This window comes from Chiloscyllium punctatum, chromosome 34 (genome assembly GCF_047496795.1).
Source record: "Chiloscyllium punctatum isolate Juve2018m chromosome 34, sChiPun1.3, whole genome shotgun sequence".
NCBI lineage: Eukaryota > Metazoa > Chordata > Chondrichthyes > Orectolobiformes > Hemiscylliidae > Chiloscyllium > Chiloscyllium punctatum.
This window is the reverse complement of record NC_092772.1, coordinates 64,896,125-64,921,547: the sequence shown is the minus strand read 5'-3', so window position 1 is coordinate 64,921,547 and position 25,423 is coordinate 64,896,125.

The following is a 25,423-nucleotide window of genomic DNA, read 5'->3' as shown; positions in this document are numbered from 1 at the left end:
CTGGACACTAACGTTTCCTTTTTTACGACGTAGATGCAAACTGTTTGTTCCAGATGTTGCAACTGGTTTACCCACTCAATGTTAAGCAAAATGCAATCCATTCAAACGCTCCAATTAAAACACAATCAAAGAGAAGAACAATTGGGGAGAGCTTCTCTTCTGGAACAACTATGCAAACAATAGATACAGTGCCTTCTACTAATTAACTGTGCTAATACGGAACATCCCATAAACACACCCCCGGCATAAAGATAAATTCAAACACAGAATCTTATGTGCAGTTCTCCAATCCAGGAAGAAGAATCTTTCAGAGAGTTTTCAGAGAGAATAGCAACTGGGATCATATAGTGAAACTTCCACCCCTTCTGGAAACCCAAGCAGCTTCTGAATGCTGCAGCAAAAACAAAACGAGAAGACCTGGTCTGGGGAGTTGGCCACTGCCCTACCATAGTTACCAACGTTTTAGTCCAGCCTAAAGGCCTTCTCAGTTATTTACTTAAGCTATTTTCAGAAGGCAGTTCGGCATCTCTGTCTCTAAGACGTCTCCTAAAAAAAAACAAGAGAAAATAACCTTTTTAACGTGACAGCACCGTCACAACGTTCCGTTTGAAAAAAAAAACACCGATATACAAAGATGGCCTCCTTTTAAACTCTTTATTCTTCCTGTTTTTGTAGACTACAATACATATATGTTGCATTGACACTAAGCATGCAAACATTCACAACCCGATTCTATTTCAATCCGTTTACTTCTGCTACAGAACGTCTCAGTTTTTCTTCATCCTATTCTCGACAACTTGGCAGCAAGTACGGTTTCTTGTCCTGTTATCTGTGTAAGTTGGAATTGAATGTAAGTTGGAAGGCTTTGTAGACTGGAAGATTTTTTCCCTAAATTCCTCTAAAAATGTTCAGATGTTGTCATCAGTACAGAGATTTGTCTCAGACACGTTATAGGCAATGTAAATGCTGAAATGTTGGAACGCCAACACCAATCTCAAGGCCTCCTTCCCAGTTGTGAAATATTTCTTCTGAACCCTCTCCAGCTTAATAATATCAAGGTCAATAATATGAAAGTGAATAGTCGAGGTATTTTCTAAGGGTACGGGAGTCCAAAACTAGTGGACATATTTTTAAGGTTAGAGGGGAAAAATTTAAAAGTGACGTAAGGGGCAGCTTTTTCACCCAGAGGATGGTGTGCCTATGGAATGAGCGGGCAGGATGACCAGACTGGACACAGTATTCCAGAAGAGGTTTCACCAATATCCTGTATAACCCCAACATGACGTCTGAATTCTGATACTCAAAGGTCTGACAAGTGTGCTGAACATACTTTTGACCACACTATCTATATGAGATGCAAATTTTAAAGAATTGTACCTGACGGCCTAGGTCACTGTCCTACAACACTGCCAAATACCCTACTTTTAATTGTATAGGCGCCGCTCTTGTTTGATTTACCAAATCCAATTCCTCGAATGAATCAAATCTAAACACCAACTGCCATTCCTCAGCCCAGTGTGTGATATTACTACCTCCTCACCTTCCCTGTTTAATTTTAAAATTCCCTCCCCCTGTCCAGGAGGCCTGCACACTCCAGCCTTGATTTTCACAAAGACCCTGAGCTTGGTTTACCTTGTGTGGTTAGGGGGATGAGGGATTGATTGCAGAAAAGGTCAGTGGGGAGGAGAGGCTGGACAGTAATCAGCGGCCTGGTATCATTTCATGGTTTTAGGAAGAGAGCAGTCACACACGTTTTTGGTGGTAATACTGGTCAGTGCTTTGGGGCCAGAAATTATGCTCTTTCTCCGTCTCTGGTGTTCAGTAATAAATATCTATTTGAGACCCTTCATTGTGCAGAGTGTGTCTGCAGGAATTCTTTCCCTAATATTGTAGACTACAGATAAAGCAATTAAAGGTGTCATGGTTAATTTCGGTAGCATAGCACGTGCACTCAACATCCTACAGTTGAGACAAATGTCTTGCACTTGTTTAACAATACGAAGCGTTTTGTGTAGTTCATAATGGTAACCTGATTATAATAAATCCATACCGAGCTGAAAGCTGGCACTTAACATATGACCCAAAATCTGGGTATGGTAGTGTAGTGCGTAGTGTCCCTGCCTCTGAGCCAGAGCTCTCGATTTGATTCCAATTCCTGAACTTGTGTGGTAATGTTCCTATCTCTCGACTAAATGGTCTGAATTCAAGTTCTGCCTGTTGCAGACGTATGTCACAGCGTGTCAGAACAGACTGATGAACAAACACACAGGAGAATAATGTTACAGCTTTATGGGTATTGCCGAGTGGTGCTAGTGTCCTGCCTCCGGGCACAAAGGCCTTGGTGTAAAGCCACAGAAGTGTCTCAGGATGCATCTGAACAAAATGATTAAAATGGTTTTAGAATTGTGACCTGATGGAGACAGATGAGGTGTCAGTATTGAATTTGAGAATTTAGGCCCAGGATGACGGAAAACACAGCCATTCGTGTTGATTGGAGTCACATTTCGTAGCATAAGATGTTTATAAAATCGGAACGTTCATGGATAGGGTGAGTAGTCAGGGTTTTCCCCCAGGTTAGGAGTGTCCACAACCAGAGGGCATTGGTTGAAAGTGAGAGGGGAAAGATTTTGAAGAGGCCTAAGGGGCATCTTTTCACGCAGAGGGTGGTGTGCATATGAAATGAGCGGCCACAGGAATGACGGAGGCTGGAAAAAACTACAGCATGTAAAAGGCATCTGGATGCTGACAGGCCTGCCGAGCTTTTCCAACAATTTCTGTCTTTGTTACAAAATGCATTCATTTTGACACAGGTATTCTGAATACATTAAACATTTTATTTTTTAATGATGCAGAAATATCTAAACATATCTTCAAATCGACCGAGACCATTTTCTGCTAAGTGTATGGCTCTGTGTATGATAACGGCAATGATGCACCTACATGGAACAGGGAATGTGATGGAGACATAGTTTGGACAATGTACAAGGAGACCTCACACGGTCCAGTTTGGGAGAGAGTGACATTACTGTGTGATTCAACTCAGAGAGGGAGAAAATGTAATCTGCCCGAGAACGAACAGACTATTGAATTCTCTCTCCTTCATTGTTCTTCATCACAGCAATGCGTGCAAACGGTAAAAAAGCTCCACAGTCATCGTTACCATTCTTATTTTTGTAGAATTCCTGAAGTGTGAAAACAGGCCCTTCATCCCAACAAGTCCATACAACGTTCCAAAGAGTAACTTTCGCAGACGCGTTCCCTTACTTTTACCCCTGACTAATGCACCTAACCTAGAAAACCCTGAACACTATGGACAATTTAGCATGAACACTCCACCTAACCTGCACAGCTTTGGACTGTGGGAGGAAACTGGAGCATTCATTAGAAGCTCACACAGACAAGGGGATAATATGAAAACCCCACACAGAGAGTCACCCGACGCTGCAATCGAACCTAGGTCCCTGGTGATGTGAGGCATCAGTGCTAACCACTGAGCCACTGGACAATCCTGACCAGAACTCCTTGGAATCTTATCACTCCCTAATGCATAGGGAATTCTGCGAAATCCAACTGTTCCAGGATGAAATCCCATTATTCGCAGTTTGTGTGAGTAGAATATCTTCAGAAGCAGAATAACATTTGGGACAATCTCTCAATTTTTCCTTTCGTCATGAGTTAGACTAATATGTTGACAACGTTCTTTCAACTTGAACTTGCAGAGATTTTGTACGTGCGCACGTGCACCAGGGTTTTTAGAATGGATGGTATCGATTCTTTATTTGCAATATCCAAACAGATTGCCATTCATCTTTCACTGGTAGTTTGAGTAACATTGCTCTGGATCATAAACGTGCTATTTTAGCAGATTAAAGAAACTAGCCTGACGTGTCCCTAAAACTGACACTGACCCAGTCTGAGACTGATATCACCAACCTGGTTACATCTAACATTTGTTGCGAGCAGTGGAGGAGTGGGACTAGAAAAGGAAACAGTGACCCAAAAAGCTGGGGAACTATTGACCACTGAGCCCGATGTCAGTGGTGGATAGGTTGTTGGTGGGGATTCTGAGGAATGGGATTGACATACGTTTGGGAAGGCAAGGGCTGATCAGCGTAGTCAACGTGGCTTCCTGCATGGGGAATCATGTCTCATTAATTTGATTGAGTTTTATGAAGAGATGACAAAGAAGATTGATGAAGGCAGTTTGGTAGACATTGTCTATATGGACCTCAGCAAGGTGTTCATAACATTCCGATTGGCAGACAGATTAGTAAGTTTCAGTCACATGGGATACAGGGGAAGCTAGTCACATTGGCTTGAAGGAAGACGGGTATTTTTCAGACTTGAGGCTTGTGAGCAGCAGTGTACTGTAAGAATCAGTACTGAGTTCACTGCATTTCATCATTGGATGTGAATATCGGGGCGAAAGTTAGTAAGTTTACAGATTACATCAGAAAGGTGGTGTAGTAGATTACCTCAGAGTACAACGAGGCCACAATTAGATGGGACAAAGGGGCAAGGACTGACAGATGAAGTTTAATTTAGATAAATTGCATTTTGGGAAGGCATTTCAGGGCAGAAGTTATGCACTTAATTGTAACGTCCTGGGGAGTGTTGTGAAACAAAGGGACATAGGGCTGCAGGTACATTGTTCCTTGAAAGTGGAGTCGCAGGTAGACAAACTGGTGCAGAACACATTTGGCACATTTGCCTTAATCAGTCAGAGCACTAACTCTAGGGGTTGTGGTGGCATGTTGCATCTGTACCGGATGTTGGTGAGGCCATTTTAAGAATACTGTGTACAATTCGATTGTCTGCAGAAAAGATTTACACAGACGTTCCAGAACTGAAGGTTTGAGCTTCAGGGAGAGGTTGATTAGGTTGAGGTGCTTTCTCCTCAGAGGCTGAGGGGTGACATAATAGAGGATTATAAAATCATCAGGGGTATGGATATTCTGAATAGCCATGTTCTGATCCCAGGATAGGGGAGTCCAGAACAAGAGGGCATAGGTTGAAGGCGAGAGGGCGAATGATTTAGAAGGTACCTGAAGATAAACGTTTCAAACAGAGAGTATTGTGTGTACAGAAATTGCTGTTAAAGGAAGTGGTCAAAGGGGGTTCAATTACACATTTAAAAAGTCTCTGATAAAGGAGGAATATTGGCCAAATGCTGGCAAATGGGACTAAATCAGATTTGATAACTGATCGGAGTGAACAGATTGGACTAACGGGTCTGTTTCCGTTATGCATGACTCTCTGATTCTATAAGAGGGAAGATGAAAAATTCTGAAAGGACCTTTCACGACAGAATTCTCTTCACTGGAAGTTTTAATCGTGCTTCTATGTTCTCATGGACTCAAAGCTGCGTTAGTTAATTATTTGACAGGGAAGTGAGGCACAGATAATTGAACACAGAGAGGAAAGTAATGCTAAGACCATAACTTGATCAACCACAATTTTAGTGTCTGGTGGAGAAGGCTCAAAGTATCTAATGACCCACTCCTGCTCCTCAGTCCCATGTTCCTATGTTCCATTCAGCCCCTCAAACCTGCTAGGCAGGGGCAGTTGGAGGCTACTTACAACTATAACCTGTTGCATAGAAACAGAGGAGACCATTCAGCCCTTCAGGGCTGTCACCACGCTTTGAAGTGATTTTGGAAATGTAATTGGAAAACCCAGGTTGGGTATGAAAGAGGCCCGTCATCTCTCTTTACAGAGCTTCCCGTCTCTGAAACTTGTGTTTCATTTGTTGATCATGTTGTAGACCCAGATTCATTGTGAATGCAGCCCCCATACCTCACCCAGTGATGGATCATAGAATCCTCTGGCCTCCTGACTGCAATATGCAGTAATTGCACATGCATGAAAATGACACCCACTAACTTTCCAATTACAGAACATGAGAACATCAGAAACAGGAGCAGGGCGTTCAATCCCCAAGCCTGTCTTGTCCTTCACTAAGATCGTGGTTGATCTGCTCTTGCTCGCAAATCCTCTTTCATACTCAATTTTTCATAGCCCTCAACTCTCTGACAGGTCAATATCCATCTACCTCCTCTTCAAATACGTTTAGTCATCTAACTCCCCGAACACCCTTGAGGAGAGAAATCCTAACATTCAATCCCACCTGTTTGAAGAAAACACTTCATGCTCCTTTATCATGGCCTATTGATACGAACAAAAGAGATTGACACAAGGGTTTCGGTAAAAATGACTGGCCCTGATATCAAGGCAGTGGTTGACGTCTGTTGACATCAAGGAGCTTAACAAAACTGGACTTAATGGGAATCAGAGTAAACTCTCCAGTGTTTGGGGTCAAACATGGCATTAAGGAAGATGTTCATCATCTCAGTCCTGGGTCACCTCTGTGGGAAATCCTCAGGGTTGCTTCCTCTTCAAAAACATCTTCAGCTGCTTCATCAATGTCTCCCCACCCTCACACTTCCCACCATAAGATCAGAAGTGGGGATGGTCACTGAAGATTCCACAATGTTTAGAATAATCTGACGCCCCCGTCAGGTCCTGAACTGGTCTGTGTCCATGTGCAGCAGGACCCAAACTCTATTGAGGCTTGTGCTTTTAAAGAGTCAATAACATTCATGTAAAAAGATTGCCTGTCACTGCACATTGCCCCAGTAAAATAAGAGTTCATTCCGCACCTCACGCTGGTTTCACAGGAATATGAGTAAGTCATTCGGCCCATTCACACTATTGGAGAAGGACAGGGACAGCCCATTCAGTGCCTCCAGCCTATTACTCATGAAGAGAAGGAGTCTAGTGTGATTGACCGCACAAAAGCTCCTCAACAATATTTGAAGGCATAGCCGAGGCTCTTACGTTTTCTTATTTTAAAGAAAATGTAAACTGTCGGTTCCAGATAGAGTGTGACTGTTCAAACTACTCGGTGTGATGCAAAATGCCATTCACTTTAACACGAAAGATGAAATAAAACCAAAGAAAGAGGAATTTAGAATAACGTAATTCTATTGGACAAGTTAACAGAATAACAGATCTAGGAACTATTACTAATTCAAGTTTGGGAGAAGATTTGTAGATTGGGTGCTCGTTGTTGCGGTTCTGTTTGCCGAACTGGGAATTTGTGTTGCAGACGTTTCGTCCCTGTCTCGGTGACATCCTCAGGGCTTGGGGGACTCCTGTGAAGCAATTCTGTGATTTTTCCTCCGGCAGATATAGTGGTTTGTATCTTCTGCTTCCGGTTGTCAGTTCCAGCTGTCCGCTGCATTGGCCGGTATATTGGGTCCAGGTCGATGTGTTTGATGATTGAATCTGACGATGTCAACTAGACAGGGGACGAAACGTCTGCAACACAAGTTCCCAGCTCGGCGAAAAGAACCACATCAACTATTACTAATGAACTGTTCCAATATAGGAAAATCCTTTAAACACAGCCCTTGGCAAAAAGGAAAATTCAGACATAGAATGTCACAAATATCTCTCCAGTCCAGAAATTAAAAACGGCATCAAGAGAAATGTCAGCAAGGGTAGCTGCCAGGAGATAGTCACTGAAGCTTCCAACTCTGTGGAGACCCCAATAGTTTCTGATGTTACTGACAAAGCAAAACCCGGAGATCCTATTATGTGAGAGCTGATCACACTCATTCAGGCTGCATTAAAATAAACCCAAGGCCTCCCTAGCTGTTACTCAAGTGGTCTTAACTAACCAGCTTTGTAACGATCGTTCAATCTCTCGCTTAAAAGAAACCAGAACAAAATAACCTCTTAAAGCTGCAGCATCATCACACTTGTCGGCACATCGAGCCGTTAAACAGGAACCAGGGATAACCCAGTCAGGCCTTTGGCCCTGTCCAATCAGACTAGGAAGAAGTCATTCAGTCCCTTGAGTCACTTACACAGGAACGGTAGGAGGACATTCCCACCTCAATGCACTTACAAAGGGGCAGAATGAGGTAATTGATACTGATTCCTGATGAATACCTTATGCCGGAAACGTCGATTCACCTGCTGTGCTTTTCCAGCAAACCACTGTCTACTCTGATCTCCAGCAACCGCAGTCCTCGCTGTCTCCTAATTCATGCTCCAACATGATGACCAAGTGGGGCAGAGGCTGCACAGACAGACTGTTCCACGTTGTTCCTCGTAGCTCCGTCGGTCATGATACACACGTGGGACTTTAACGTAGTTTTCCAGTGGTGAGGAGGGAAGCCATACATCTTGTTTGAAGTCACAAGAAGGCAATAATAATCTCTGACAAGACAGCCTGGTGTTCTCTATGTAGGGCGGAAGCTGGTGGGAATGGCTACCTGTTTCAGATGGAAGGTATTGTGGCTGCTGTTGGGGATTGTGAGCAACATGACGTTGAGTACAGGTTTACACGCCGACTGCCCAATAACGTGGGGCGAGTTAATTCAGGCATATAAACTATTAGGAAAGTCACGTTAGACTGATGAATGGACTCTCTAAGTTCAAATAATGCTGATCTTGTTCGTGTTGATCTTGTCTAGTGCACGTCCTATTCAGTGTAACCTGTATGCCTTACTCTGTCCAAGTCTATTTCCACCCTATGATCTGTCTGGCCATGCTTACTATGACCTGCCTCCACTGCTCAAAAATAAAATGTTTCCCTGTACTGAGGTACATGTGACAATAAATCAAACCAATCAATCCTGGGTAAAGTATGGAATTTCTCACCCGATCAATGTGACTTTTGGAAATAAGTGATCGCTGCCACTCCTCGTGTTTAGCGTCACCATTTCTTCTTCTTTCAAAGCTCTACTGATTAAACACTCAGCTTCTTCACTCTATCCTCGTGATACCATCACGCGTGTCTGTGGTAAGGAGATCATTCGGTACAAAGGAGATCAAATCTGTAGAGAGTGTCCCAAACACTCTCTCAGCAAGGCTCTACAACAGCAGGAAGATGGCATTACTTACGAACTTGAATCATCTTACAATGAAGGACAGCATACCATTGACTGCACCCATTACTTACACCCATTACTTATATTTGGAGCAGTCAGCATTGACTTGTGAGTTGGAGATCACGCTTCCCAAATTTGTTAGAGTTTGTTGATGAAGTGACCAAGAAGGTTGATGAGGGCCGAACGGTAAACGTAGTCTCTATGGGTTTCAGTAAGACCTTTGATATGTGTCCACATGTTCTGGAAGGTTCTATCACGTGGAATTCTGGGGGAACTGGCCAATTGAATACACAGTTGGCTTGATGGTAGGAAGCAGGGGGTTTAATGGAAGAATGCTTGTCAGACCGGAGCTGGGTCCATTGCTGTTTATTATCTATGAATTGGTTGAGAATGTACAAGGCATGATTAGTCAGTTTGCAGATGACACTAATATAATTGGTAGTGTGATCAGTGAGGAAGTTTATCAGAAATTGCAGCAGGAATTTAATCAGGTATGGAAGTGGGCCGAGAAATGGCAAATGGAATTTAATATAGATGCATGATGTCGTGTATTTTGGAAACTGAACTCAAGGTAGCAGTTTCATGGTGAATGGGACGACCTTAAGGGGTGTAGTGGGCAGAGAGACCTTGGCGTTCAGGTGCAAGGTTCTCTGAGAGTGGAGTCACAGGTAGACAAGGCAGTGACGAAGGCATTTGACACACTGACTTTCAACAGGCCGTACATTGAATATGGAAGTAGGGAAGTTATGCTGCAGTTATACAGAACTTTGGTAAGGCCGCACTTGGAGCATTCTGTTCAGTTTTTGTCACTTTGTATTAGGGAGCATTTAAAGAAATTAGAAAGCGTGCAGAAGAAATTAACATGGATGTTGCCAGGACCCCATGGTCTGAGTTATAGGGAGACGTTGGACAAGCTAGGACCTTTCCAATAGAGTGTAGCAGACTGAGGGGGGACCTTATAGAGCTGCATAGGATCATGAAGGGCATGGATAGGGCGAATGCTCTCAGTCTTTTTCCAAACTTTAGAGAATCGAGGATTAGAGGGGATCAGTTTACGTTGAGAGGGGAAGGAATAAAAGGGAATCTGAGGAGCCACTTCTTTACACAGAAGGCTGGTACGTGGATGAGCTACCAGCAGATGAGGTTGAGGGTGGTACATTAACAACATTTAAAAAGCATTTGGGTAAATATGTGGATGGGAAAGGACGAGAAGGATATGGGCCAACTGCAGGGAAATGGGGTTAGCTTGGATGGACATTTACAAGGTGGAATCGAACCTCTCTGTTAATTCAAACCAAACACCCAGAAAAGCTCGCCTCACCTCGTAATCTGTTAAAATATGAGTGACACATATCTCCTACTTCCACTATTTAAACAAACATTCACAAATTAGTTTGTTAACGTCAAGAGTGAACACTAAACAACAGCTGTTCAAAAATACAAGACCCTCTTTTCTTAGCAACTTACTATCTGTTTCCAACTCCATAAAAATATGCTATTCTACCAACCCACATATTAAACCTTGCAATCTCAAGACCACACAGTCTCTATCTTCCCCGTTGTGTTCATTCTTCCAGCCGCTGATCCCCAAATCACGTTTTGTTTTACTGCAAGTAGGTTTGACATGAACATGTATCTTTGATAGAGAGTGCTTTTGAGAGGGACAGTTCGCACTCCTGCTCTGCAGCAGTTACTCTGCTGTTGGATGGCAGTGGCTCTTCCCCTAGTGTTCAAAATGCTGGGTTTATATCCTCCCCATGGTACAATAATTCTCATAATTTGATTGCTTTCCAGGTGTCGGAACAATAATATTCAAATTCAGTTGGCTTCTGGTATCCTGAGCATTATTTAAACTACTAATACGTCATCCCTACCTGCTTCACTCTCCGCTGTTTCAGAGTTTTTTATCTGCTTTATTCAATGCTGTGCCCTCTTCAGGTGCTGTTGCGCTAACTCACCTACTCCATCTAATCTCTCCCTCACCTCACATACATAGTCCAAGTGTGAGATCTCCGACTTTGGTCCTGTCAATTTAGATTTAATTCAATTCAAAAGACTTCACTTCATGTACGAACATTAACTCAAAGGAAGTAAACTGAGTAGATTTATTTCGGGTATCTTTGATGATAAGCAATTTAATGTGACACCTTTGTCCCAATCATTTGGCCAATACTGACAGTACGATGTTAACATGGTCTTCAGCGTATGATGCTAACTTTCCAATACTCCATGGGATTCAGGATGGGACGCCCTTGATTTAAAGTGCTGTATGTCTAAGCTATCCATGACTTCCTAAAACAGCTCAGCGGTAAAATGAGACCCTTGGTCTGACTGAATCTCTCTGCGGAGCCCACAGCGAGTAAAAGAAGCTACCAACTCCTGCACTTCACTTTTTGCCTTAACACTCCATAATGGAATTGCCTCTTTAAATCTGATAGACACATCCATTATGCTCAGCAAATATTGGTTTCTTTTATTTTTATTTTAGAAAGGGAAGCTACACATATAATCACAACCCACGTGAAAGCTTCTTCGAATGCAGGAATTTGCAACAAAGGTGCTGGTTTTATTACTGCCTGTGACTTATCTACCATTTGGCATGTGTTACATGTACAACAAAAAATAACCACGTCCTTGTGCATTCCAGGCCACTAGAATTGCTTATGTAGTTTAGCTTCAGTCTTCCGTACACTTAGGTGAACACCTGCAGTTAGTTGATGTGCTACCCGTAACACGGTATGCGACCAATAACACAATCTGGTGCACTTCGGCCCATTTCCCTTCTGCACTAACCTACCGTTTTTCTCCACGTTCAGGTTTTTCCTGCACCGTTACATCAAACAGGGGGTCAGTTAACTGAACATCAACTCTTTTGTCTTTTTCTTTCGTTTGTCCATTCTGCTTATGACAGTGGGATCTTGTTACTACACTGTCTGGAAAATTCCTGGGTATATTTCCTTTAACTCCTCAGTTCCCTAGTTTTTATTTGACTTCTCCACCACAAGGGGTGACTCTCCCACATTGGATCCTATTAAATCATTCACAAGAACACACTGTATTCCTGGGACTGACACTCTGTCACTCACTCTTACTGTTAGTTCTCCAATCGTGATGTTTCTGTCCCCAACCTTAATTTCTGTCCTAATTCCACAAATTATCTCGCTCTTGAGTAACATGTCAGAAAGAGTGAAAATACAAATAGTTGGAGTGCCAGGCCTCTAGGAATTCTCTGGCATGTCTTTGCTTAGCCTGTCCCAGGATAGATCCAACCACAACGCCCTAAACAAACACATAGATCTAGATGCCATCTATCAACCTCTCAGAAAACGAACAGGAAATGACATCACCATAAACCCCAGGAACCCCATCCAGGACAAACATATAAATAGAAAGCAGGAGACAACAGCTTCGCTTCACTTGGAGGTCGCCACTGATGATGTTACCTAGCCAGGTAATGAAATGTCTGGATATCAATCCTACAGCTCAGCGAGCAAACCTACACCCTAAAACTCAACCTGAGCTACAAATTTTCACAAACCGTGCATTTGTAATTTAAGTCTTTTCTAACTCTACTGCAGTTGCCTGTTTCTCTCACACACCAAAGTACTTGACCATCTCCATTTCAATTTCAGCTTTCCTTTTGTCCCTGGTTAAACCCAATTCTAATCTACTTGCTAATTCTAAATATATTCCGTCTTCTGCCTTTCTAAACTTCTTTGGCAAACTTGGGAACCTCTTTAGTAATGTTAAAAGCCATTTCTCTCAGTTTTAATTGAACCGACCACAAGTTAACAGAGTTAAATGAATTTTCTCACCGGTTTTATTTGAAGATCTAGGTCAATAATTGCCACGTGTTGGAATCTGCCGGGACCTTTTGTACCCCAAATCTGTTCAAGTCGGTCCAAATCCCATATGGCAAGGCCCCAAACTGTTATGACATCAATGTCGAACCCCTCTGTTAATTAAAACCACACACCCAGAAACGCTAATCTCACATCATAATCTTTTGAAACGTGGGTGACAGAGAACTCCTAAATTCCACTAATTAATTACAAATAACAATTTTTATGTATGCATGTTAGCTCGCTGAACTTGAAGGTTTGCTTTCGGACGTTTCGTCACCATGACTAGGTGACATCATCAGTGAGCATCTCCGCTGAAATGCTGGTGGTATGTCCCGCCTCTCTATTAAAAGGCCTTAGTTTCTTAAGGTGGATGATGTTATTTCCAGTTTTCTTTATTACAAGATAAGGTAGATAGGATATAAATTGATGTTTTTACTGATGGACTTCTGTTTACAATGCCATTCCTCTAAGAACGTCCTGGCGTGCCTTCGTATGTGTGTGTTGTTACAGTCAAAATGGTGCCCTTCCTTTTCTGTATTATGGAACATAGTGATCGTGGGTCGTGTCTTTTGGTGACCAGTTGGTGTTCATGCATCCTGGTAGCATGACAACAGGACCATTTCAATGTCGAAAAAATGATTTTGTATACATTGTTTAATCAATGTGTGTGCAGATATTTTTCATGTGTGCACAACACATTCTAAATGAATAACAGAGACACAGTTATCGAAAAATGATGCACATGATGTATAAAATTGATGAAACATTACTTCATGCTCAGCTAATGTGATATGTTCCCCTTCTCTCAATGTTCCCTCCTTTTTCTGGAATTCTCTACACTATACTCTCATTCTTATCAGGATGTGTGTTTTATATTCTTGCTTGTGGTATCGCAACGTACTTCAGTTAATCCATTTTCAACAGGGAATTCAATATATTGGCCTGCTGGGTTCTTTCCAAAGCTAGTGTCTGTCGTATTATTGGAGATTAAAATTCTGGCATCAGACCCAGCATTTGAACAGATTCCTATGTTGTACATGTACTGTACAAAGGACTACAGCACACCGGAATTACCAAAACATTGAGGGATGTACATCTACTTCTTTCAATAATCTAGTTTTCTAATTTTTCACATTTCCTCGTCTATATCCTCTCTCTCGTTCTCTCTTTGTATCTAGTTAAGAAATTTGCCAATTATTCTTTATGTCCCATCTCTCAAAAATTCTTCTTTCAGTTTATATCTATTGCTCTCTTTTTGATGTAATGTGATTATAATTGAGCAATGTCACAACAAAGACATGAGGAAGGAACTGGCCAGAGTAAATTCGAAGGGGAGCCGAGTAGGGATGACCATGGAGCAGCAATGGCAGGAATTTATGCTGGATAATTCAGAGGATATATGAAACTCTCCCAAAAAGGGTGAAATGTACTCATGGGAGGACAAGCCAGCCATGAGTGATAAGGCATCAAAACAAATGAGAAAAACATACAATGTGGTGAAGATGATTGGGAATCCAAAGAGTTCCTTGGCTCTGAAAATACATAAGGCCGGTATCAGTGACACGACAGAGCTCTTAATCATGGTCAGGGAGAGAAACAGATGGAAACACATTCAATTTAAACACAGACGATGGTATTACTCAAGGAAAAAGATTCAGAATGATTAAACAATTAAATTAAAATCAGTTTTTTTTTGATGGATTGTGTCAGATTAGAAGCATGACCTCAGCAGAGTGAGAATATGAAAATGAAAGTGTTACCACATCAGAAACCAGAGTCGGTCACTGAGTACAGGGTTGATGGGTGAAAGAGTCTCGATGTGAACTCGGGGACAGACATTAGAATTGCATTTCAGATATTGCAGCTCAAAACTGCGTATTCACGGAATGCTGTAAACCACAATAGCAGGAGAAGCAGAACACCATTCAACCACCACCTGTAACATTTTGCCCAGGGATAATCTCCTTAGTCTGCCATTACAATCAACACGATCTATGTTTCAGTAATGACTGTGGGTGAACATGTCAGGGTCAGAACCATGTGAACCTAAACCTGATGCTAACCCATTAATGTTATCACACCTGAGCAACAGATCTGATCGAAGCTTCGCAGTCCTGCCACATTCAGTCATAAGTGGTAATGGGTCATTAAACAAATGACTGGAGGAAAGGACTCCACAAACATCCCCATTGTAGATAATGGAACAGACCAACGCATCAGTGTAAAAGTCAAAAATGTAATATCTGCCCGATCCTCAGCCAGAAGTGTTGAGTCGACGATCAACTTCACCATCGCCATGATGCCCGCAGAATCACAGATGCCAGTCTTTAATCAATTCTATTCGATGCACGTGAGATGAAGAAACAGCTGAACACAGTAGATACGACAAAGGTAATGGGCCCTGACCCCATTCCTGCAATGGGACTGAAGACCTGTGCTGCACAATAAGTCGTGTCCCTGGGGAAGCTGTTTCATTCCAGCTCCAACTCGAATATCTCACTGGCAATGAGGAAAATTACTCAGCTATGTCCAGTCCCCTAAGAGGAGAATAATTACAATCTGACAAATTACTACTGCCTCAGTAGTCACGATAGACAAATTGGTGGGAGTTATTTTTGACAGAGTAGTCAAGCAGCACAGAAATAACCTGCTCAGTGTGGTTTCCGATAGCTCCCCATGTGGAGATGGTGCTAATGTGGAGATATCGCTGGATTACTAATCCAGACCAGACAAATGCTCTGGCAGATTCTGGAAATTAAAAATAATTAATAAAATATTAAGATGCAAAATCTCGTGTCAGTAACAGTGACCTTGAAGCCAATGTCGATTGTAAACACGAATTTGCTTCTCCCATGGACTTTCAGGAAGTGAATCTCCCGTGCTTTCCTGATCTGGCCTAAAAGTGACTCCAGACACACAGAGATGTGATAAACTCTTCAATGGTCTCTGAAACGGCCAAGCAAAACACTCTATTGTATCAAACTACTCCGAGGTCTTAAAGGATAAAACTAGACAGAACACCCGGCAGCAGCCTCGGTATTGGAAAAGGGACGGTAAACACAATCCTGTCGCCCCTGCAGAGACCTCCTTCCTAACATCTGAGAGTTTGTGACAATTTTCCCACAGACTACACAGAAACACCGGTAAAGGAGGAGGACAGTGAAGGAACGCTGATAGATTTCCAAGTCAGGGTGGTGATTGGCTTGGAGGGGAACTTGAAGATGGTGGTGTTCCCATACAGCTGCTGCCCTTGTCCTTCTGGATAGACGTGGTCATGAGTTGGGAAGATGGTGTCTGAGGATCTTTGGTGAATCATTTCAGTGCAACTTGTAGTTAGTAAAACACTGCTGCTGCTGCTGGGCGTTGATGGTGGAGCATTGTGGATGAAACGACACTCAAACTCGTTGCTTTGTCCTGGATGGTATCAAGCTTCTTCATGTTGCTGGGGCTGCAATCATCCAGGAAAATGGGGAGTACTCTATAACACCTCTGACTAATGCATTGTAGATGATGGACAGACTTTTGGAAGTCAGGATGTGAGTTACTCGCCGCAGTATCCATAGCTTCTGACCTGCTCTTGTAGTTACTGTGGGCAAGTCCAGTGAGTTTCTGAGCAATGATTACCCCCCAGGATTTTGATACTGGGGGATTCAGTGATAGTAGCACCATTGAATGCCAAGGGGCAGTTTTTAGATTGTATTTTAGTGGTGATGGTCAGAGTCTGGCATTTGTGTGGTTTCAATATTACTTGCCACATGTCAGCCTGGATACTGTCCAGATCTTGTCGCATTTGGACATGGATTATTTCAGTATCTGTGGAGCCACAAATGTTGCTGAACATTGTGCAATCATTGGCGAGCATCCCCGCTTCTGACATTATAATCGAGGCAAGCCATTGATGAAGCAGACCTGAAGACGCTTGGGCCTAAGCCACTGCCCAAGGGATTCCTACAGACTTGTCCTGGAAATGAGTTGACTGACCTTCATCAGCCATGACCATCCTCCTACGTGTCAGGTATGATTCGTACCAGCGAGGAGTTTGACCCGGATATCCATTGATTGCAGTTTTGCTAAGGCCACTTGATGCCACACTTGGTCGAAGGCAGCCTTGATTTAAAGCCCTGTGTCTCTCACCCCACTTCTGGAATTCAGCTCTTTTGTCCATGTTTGAGGTAATGAGGTCAGGAGCTGAGTGGCTCTGGTAGAGTCCAAACTGTCCGTCATTGACCAGGTTATTGCTGAGCAGGTGCTGCTTGAAAGGACTGACACCTTCCATCACTTTACTAATGATTGTGAGTAGACTGATGGGTTGGTAATTGGCTGGATTGGATTTGTTCTGCTTTTTATGTATAGGAGATTCTTGGGTACTTTTCCACACAATCAGGTAAATGTTGTTGTTGCAAGTGTATGGGAACTGCTTGGCTAGGGACGTGGCAAGTTCTCGAGCGCAGGTTTTCAGTACTATAGCCAGAATGTAGTCTTTGAAGTATCCAGTGTCTACAACCGTTTCTGGACATTGCGTCGACTAAATGGAATTGCTGATGACTGGTAACTGAATTACTGAGGAACACTGAAGGAGGCCAAGATGGATCATCCACTCAGCATTTCTGACTGAAGATTGTTGTGAATGCATCAACCTTATCTTTTGCACTGAAGTGCTGGGCTATTGCATCATTAAGGATGGGGATATTTGTGGAATCTCCTCCTCCAATGACTTGTTTGATTGTCCCTACCATTCCTCGACGAGATGTGAAAGAACTGCAGATCTTAGATCTGATCCGTTGCTTTTGGGATCACATAGCTCTCTCTATTACTGATTGCTTATGCTGTTTGGCGCACAAGTTGTCCTGTGTGGTGGTTTCGTCAGGCTGACACCTCATTTTCAGGTATTCCCAGTGCTGCTCCTGCCATCCTGCACACTCCATTGAACCAGGGTTGATCCTCTGGCTTGATGGTAATTGTTGCAAGGGAGATATGCCAGGCCATGAGGTTGTACAATTGATGACTCACAACACCTTATGGAAACCCAGAATTGAACTGCTAGATCTCTTCGAAGTCTGTCCTATTTAGTCCGGTGACAGTACCACCCAATATGATGGAAGCTATTCTCAATGTGAAGGTGTGACTTTGTCTCCATAATGACTATGCGGTGGTCACTTTTACAGATACTGTCATGGAGAAATACTTCTGCAACTGGCAGATTAGTACGGATGAGGTCAAATATGTCTCTTCCCTCTTGTTAGTTCCTTCACCAACTGTGGCAGACCCAGTCTAGCAGTTATATCCTTTAGAACCCCACCAGCTCGATCAGTAATGCTGCAGCTGAGCCCCACGTTGTCGTGGACATTGAAATCCCCCACCCAGAGTACAAATTTGTGTCCTTGCTACGCTCAGGGCTTCCTCCAAGTGTTGTTCAGCATGGAGGAGTACTGATTCATCAGTTAAGGGAGGTTGGTACATCGTAATCAGCAGGAGGTTTTCTTTCACAAAGGTAAACTAACACCATAAGACTTCATGGGATACGGATTCACTGTTGAGGACTCCCAGAGCAATTCCTTTCCAATTGTATCCAATTGCGCTGCCACTTCTGCTGTGTCTGTTCTAAGTTTGTGAGAAGATTTGTAGCTCGGGTGCTCGTTGTTTTGGTTCTGTTCGCCGAGCTGGGGATTTGTGTTGCAGATGTTTCGTCCCCTATCTAGGTGACATCCTCAGTGCTTGGGGACCTCCTGTGATGCGCTTCTGTGATCATTCCTCTGGCAATTATAGTGATTTGTATCTGCCGCTTCCGGTTGTCAGTTCCAGCTGTCCGCTGCAGTGGTTGGTATATTGGGTCCATGTCGATGTGCTTAATGTTTGAATCTGAGGATGAGTGCCATTCCTCTAGGAATTCCCTGGCTGTTCTCTGTCTCTTCTGCTGGTGAGACAGGAAATATCCGGGGAAGGTGATGGTGTGTCTGGGATATAGTCATACTCACTGAATCGTACCTTACAGACAATGTCAGGCTGTTGCTTGATGAGTCTGGTTATTTCGATTCACTGTTTCCTGCCAGCTGTCCCATTCTAGAAACATGGCCATATATTCGCCCCAATCCACTCAGATTTTATTTTGCAAATTAGCTTTCCCAAAATTTTCCTGAAAAACCAAATACTTGTCTCCCAGACCGTTTCTCAAACATAATCCCCATTTCATAAATCCGTGTTACTGTTGTTTCTGACCATTACTTTCAGTCCCAATAATTTCTCCTAAATCTTTTATTTACTATGTTCTATGTTCCATGTTCTAGAACCCTTTTCCACACCCGAATTGGTTTTTCTCGTATTGTTAGAAAGTTCTGTGAAGACAGAACTGAAGTTTCATAGTTCTGCCATTTCCCTGTTCTCCTTTGCCCATTCTCTGGTTTCAGATTGTAAGGAATCCGCACTTGTTTTCTCATTCTTCTCACATTGATATGATTTGACAAGCTATTACAGTTCACTCTTGTAACCCTTGTGAATATACTCTTCAGAAACCCAACAATTTCTGCCTTTAGCTACTCCATAATTGACCTTCCACACCATACACTCACAAGAGCATAGACCAACAGAAATACAGCACGATCTATATTAGTCCCACTTTCCAACGCCAGGCCCATAGCAGGGAATGTTATGACACGTCCACGTGCACGTTCAAGGACTTTTTGATGGTTGTGAGGTTACCTGTGATAACTCCGCTCTCAGGAAGTGCATTCCAGACCCCAACAGCCTCTGGGCGAACAAGAATCCTCAAATTCCTTCTAATTCTCAAACACTTCACTTTAGAAGTGTGCCCACTTGTTCTCGACTCTCTGACTAAAAGGAACAGCTGCTGTCTACCCATCCATGTCCATGCTTCTCATAATCTTTTCCTTCTGAATCACATCCCCCTCAGCCTTCTCTGATCCAATGTGAACAACCCGAGCTTAGCCAGCTTCTCTCCATAGCTGATATGCTCCATCACAGGGAACATCCTGGTGAATCTTCTCTGCATACCATCCAGTACAACCATATTCTTCCTTTTAAGTGGCTTCTAGAGCTACATGCAGTACTACATCTTGGCCTAACCAAAGCCCTGTATAGCTCTTATAATCTATGCCCCGATTGATAAACGCTACACCTAAGGTCCGGTTCTTAACTAGTCCTGCTCAGTCCCATTCAGTGATGAGTGAAGAAGCACCCTCTGAGCTTCCCAATATGCTGCCATTCATTGAGCACTCCCCTGTCTGGTTCCTTCTTCCACAGTGTATCACCTCATATTTATCAGGGTTACGTTCCATCTGCCCTTGATCTGACTACCTGACCATTCCATCTGTATCTTCCTGTAACATAAGACCTTTCTCCTCACTGCCAACCAAGCGGGCAAACACAAACTTACTTATCACAAACCCCACCCCCTTCACCCACCCCCTTCATTCACATCTACACCATTTATAAATACCACAAATAATAAGGGACACAGCACTGATCCCCGTGGTACACCAGGAGATAATGGTCACCAGTCACACAAACAGCCTTATCCCACCACCCTCTGTCTCCTGACACTAAGAAACTTTTCGTTGTTACTTGTCACGTTAGCCTTGATTGCATGAGACTTTATTTTATTTTAAATTTTCCCATATTGGGCTTTCTCAAAGACCTTGCTGCAAAACTAAATAAACGACCTCCTCAAACTAATTCAATCAAATTCATTAGATGTGACTTTCTTCTGATAAAATCATGATGATTATTCCTGATCAAACCTTGCTACTCTGACTGGAGCTCAATTTTCTCCTTCTGTATTTTCTCCAGTAGTTTCCTTAACAGTGATTTAATACTCGTTCGCCTATAGTTCCCTGGTCTATCTCTACCACCCATACTGTGAAGTTAAAAATCACACAACACCAGGTTCTCGTCAAACAGGTTTAACTGGAAGCAAACTAGCTTTCGGACCGTCGCTTCTTCATCGGGTGATTGTGGAGGACACAATTGCAAGGCACAGAATTTATATCAAAAATTTACAGTGTGATGTAACTGAAATTACACATTGAAAAATACCTTGATTGTCTATTGAGTCTTTCATCTGTTCGAATACCATGATAGTTTCAATTCATTCATTTGTAAATCAAAAAAAAATATTAAAAGTTGCTTTCTCAGGTTAAATGTAACAATTGGTGTGTGTGTGGATATTTGTGTCTGTCTGTGTGTGTGTGTGTCTATTTGGGTTGGGGGTTGTGAGTGTGAGAGAAAGTGTATATATATGTGTAGTGAGTGTAGAATGTCTTAAATCTGTGAGGGGGTGTATGTGTGAGTGTGGGCATGTGTGTGTGTCTGGGGTGTGGGTTGTGAGTGTCGATGAGAGAGAGGATATATGTGTGTGCATGAGTGTGAAGTGGTCTAAGTCTCTGAGAGGATGCATGTCTGAGTGTGGGAGTGTGTGTGTTCCATGTGTATATGTGTGTATAGGAGTGGCTCTATGTTGGTGTGAGTGTGTGTGTGTGTGTATAGTGAAATGGTAGTCATCTGTAGTGTGACATGAACCTAAGGTCTCGGTTGAGGCCCTCGCTATGAGTATGGAACTTAGCTATCAGCCCCTGCTCGGCCACTTTTCGCTGTTGCCTCTCCCGAATTCCGCCTTGGAGGATGGTCACCCGAAGGTCCGAGGTCAAATGTCCTGGACCACTGAAGTGTTCCCCAACTGGGAGGGAACCCTCCTGTCTGTTGACTGTTGTGCGGTGCCCATTCATCCATTGCCATAGCCTGTGCTCGGTTTCCCCAATGTACCATGACTCAGGGCATCGTTGCCTGCAAAGTATAAGATAGACAACGTTGGCTGAGTTACATGAGTACCTGCCACGTACATGGTGGGAGGTTTCCCCACGTGTAATGGTGGTATCCATGTCCACAATCGGACACGTCTTGCAGCGCCTACCGTGACAGGGTTGTATGGAGTTGTCCTGAAAGCCCCGCAATGTGCTATGAATAATGATCTGTTTGAGGTTTGGCGGTTGTTTAAAGGAAAACTTTGGAGGTGTGGGAAGGTCGTGGTGAGGTGCTCATTCTCATTGATAATGTGTTGCAGGTCAAGAAGTACATGGTGAAGTTTTTCAACTCCTGGGAATTACTGAACAATGAAGGGTACCCTGTCGGTTGCAGCACGTGTCTGTCTCCTGAGGAGGTCATTATGGTTCCTTGCTGTGGCAACCGACAGGGTACCATTCGTTGTTAAGTATTTCCCAGGAGCTGAAAAACTACGCCATGTTCTTCGTGACCTGCAACACATTATCAATCAGAATGAGCACCTCACCAAGACCTTCCCCACACCTCCACTGCTTGCCTTTAAATAACCGCCAAACCTCCAACAGATCATTGTTCATAACAAGCTGCTCAGCTTTCAGGACAACTCCATACAACCCTGTCACGGTAGGCGCTGCAAGACGTGTCAGAATGGAGACATGGGTATCAAAATTATACGTGAGGACACTTCCCACCATGTACGTGGCATGTACTCATATGACTCAGCCAACGTTGTCTATCTTATACGTTGCAGGCAAGGATGCCCTGAGGCATGGTACATTGGGAAAACCAAGCAAAGACTACAGCAATGGATGATTGGGCACCGCATAACACTCAACAGACCAGAAGTGTTGCCTCCCAATTGGGATCACTTCAGTGGTCCAGGACATTCAGCCTCGGACCTTCGGGTGACCATCCTCCAAGGTGGACTTCGGGACAGGCAACAGCGAAAAGTGGTCGAGCAGGGGCTGATAGCTAAGTTCGGTACCCATAGGGAGGGCCTCAACCTGGACCTTGAGTTCATGTCACATTACAGGTGATCACCATTGCACTATATACACACACAGGCACACCTATACACACACACACACACACACACACACACACACACAGGCACTCCTATACACACATACACACACACGGACACACATATACACAGACACGCACACAGACACTCGCACACACCCTTACAGACACACATGCTCCCATACTCATACATGCATCCTCTCAGAGATTTAGACCACTCTACACTCATGCAGGCACATATATCCTCTCTGACAGACACTCTCAAATCCCCACCCCACACACACACACACTCTCACACTCACACGTGCACCCCCTCACATAATTAAGGCACACTGCACTCACTACACACACATATTCAAACTCCCTCACACTCACAACCCCAAGCCAGACAGACATACGCACAGACAGACACAAAGACCCACAGGGGGGCACACATATATTTTGGGGGGTGAATTTATACTTGCAGAGTTACTTTTGTACTTTGCTCAAAAACTGCATGAATACAGTAAAACTCTGTTATCTGACTTTTTAGATTAGAATTGATCTTAACATCATGGCGTAGACAGAGAACACAGGGTGCTAACACCTTCGACATATTGTCTAGCTAACCCAATTGTTACAGTTAACCTTAGAATGCAACTTTTTAAATTTTTTTTTTGATTTACACACAGAAGAAGCTAAACTATCATGGTATTCGAACAGATGAAATACTCAACAGATAATCAAGGTCTTTTTCAATGTCTAATTTCAGTTACATGATACTGTAATTTTTTGCTATAAATGCGGTGCCTTGCAATTTTGTCCTTCACAATCACCTGATGAAGTTGCAGCTCTCCGAAAGCTAGTGTGCTTCCAATTAAACCTGTTGAACTATAACCTGGTGTTGCGTGATTTTTAACTTTGGACACTCCAGTCCAACACCGGCATTTCCAAATCATGATTACTGTGAAGTGGAATGGTATTAATTGTTCTCCAGTACTCTGACACCTCCCCGAAGGTCAGATTCTAATTAAAATTAATGTTAGAGGTCATCTCGCCACTTTATTTATGCTCTTCTCAAGCATCATTGTGAGATTTTCTCCAGATCTCCCGTTATGCATGTGGAGTAGAGAAGGACAATGATTTTCAACAATGCTGTGTATTACCCTAGAGAGCTGAGACTACTCTAAACTGGGTGGGAACATTTCAGCAGCCTGGTAAATATTTTGCTACCTCTTGTACAGGATCATAGTGAGATCACATTGGAGTAGTGTGTAAAGATTTTTTCTACTCAATGAAGAAGGTGTATTGTTACATTGGACGGAGTGCAGAGATGGTTCCTTCAACTGATTCCTGCAAAGAAGGTATCTTAGGATGGGGAGATAGCAGGAAAGTGGAACAGAGGCCGCGATAACATTAGCCATGATTATATTCAATGGCGGAGCAGATTCGAGGGGTTGTATTCCTGACTGATGCTCCTCGTCCATACTCAGCATTTCGACCGTGTGACACTGTAAAGGGGGAGGACGGTGTATCAAACAGGAAGGAGGCACTCCGGATAAGTCAGTCTTAATCAGTTTGACAGAACGTCACCAGTGGAGTCACACAGTGACCAGTGCTGGGTCCTCCACTATTTACAATCTATATCAATGATCAGGAGGTTGGAACAGATATACAGATACTGAGTTTCGTGATGTCGCTTGGATAAGCAAGAGATTAAATTATCAAGAGAGGGTGGAGTGTCTGCAAATAGATACAGAAAGTTAAAGGCAATGGATAATCATTTGGCAGGTGCAATACAACAAAATATAACCTGTAATTTCATTTACAGGAGTAATAGAAGGCAGTATGTTACTGAAATGGAGAGGGATTACAGGACTTAATGATACTGTATACTGGGGGGTTCACTCAGACCCGTTCAGACATGGGAGGTTTTGCTCCATCTCTAATCGTCTGCTCCTTGACACTGCAAGTGACCCCATTGCTCTCCGTACACATGGAATATTTTGTTGTAGTTGGTTGGTGGTGGGGATGGTGTTTTGAAACGTGTATCAAGGGGACGGCTTTTATCCAAGACACAATTATTCCTTTCGACATGGAAACCCATAGACGATGGGAATGGCTGCCTGCTTCTGAATGAAGGAACTGTGGCTGCTTTCAGGATAGGGGTATTCACCAATATGATGTATTGTACATGTACACACTTTAACATTAATAGAGTGAGAGCTCCTTCAGTTCCTCTACCTCTCCCCATGTAATGGCGACTCTGCGGATACCATGTACATCTTGGGAATCCCACTATACTGGGAAAATAAGGATACACCTGGCAGCTTCCCGCTGAGGGAGAAGCAATGTATTGACCTCATCCACCATATATATCCTCTGTCACCGAATGGTGACATTGATGTTGAGATATTGGGAGATGATGGAGCTGTCACCTCGTCCTGCCTGGAAAGTTTCGGATCACAGAAGCTGAATGAAACTGTGACCCTAACAGCCACTGGCAGCACCGTCTTGACCCTGGCGTGAAGCTGTGGGTCGTGTTTAAGGAGGTGACACCGCTCTGTGACCAGGTCCTTGCTCAGTCAGGGTCCCCTCACACTCTGCTCCTGGGTGAAGTGGAGCTTGGGAAGCTGTTCCTGGAAAATCCGGGGTGGATACAGCAGATCCCTTTCCCCACACACACTCACTCCGTGGTTTCAGAGCTTCCCTGTCTGCAGCCTCTGTTCCATTTGGTGTTCATGTTACACATCCAGATGGTGTTACGATAGTCCCCAGGCTCCAACCAAAGTTGGGTCACCAAATCCACCGGTTTCTCTGAATGTCCGAGGCAGCTCACAGCACAAGCTCCAGCACACCATCCCCAGCACTTCCACTAACTTTTCA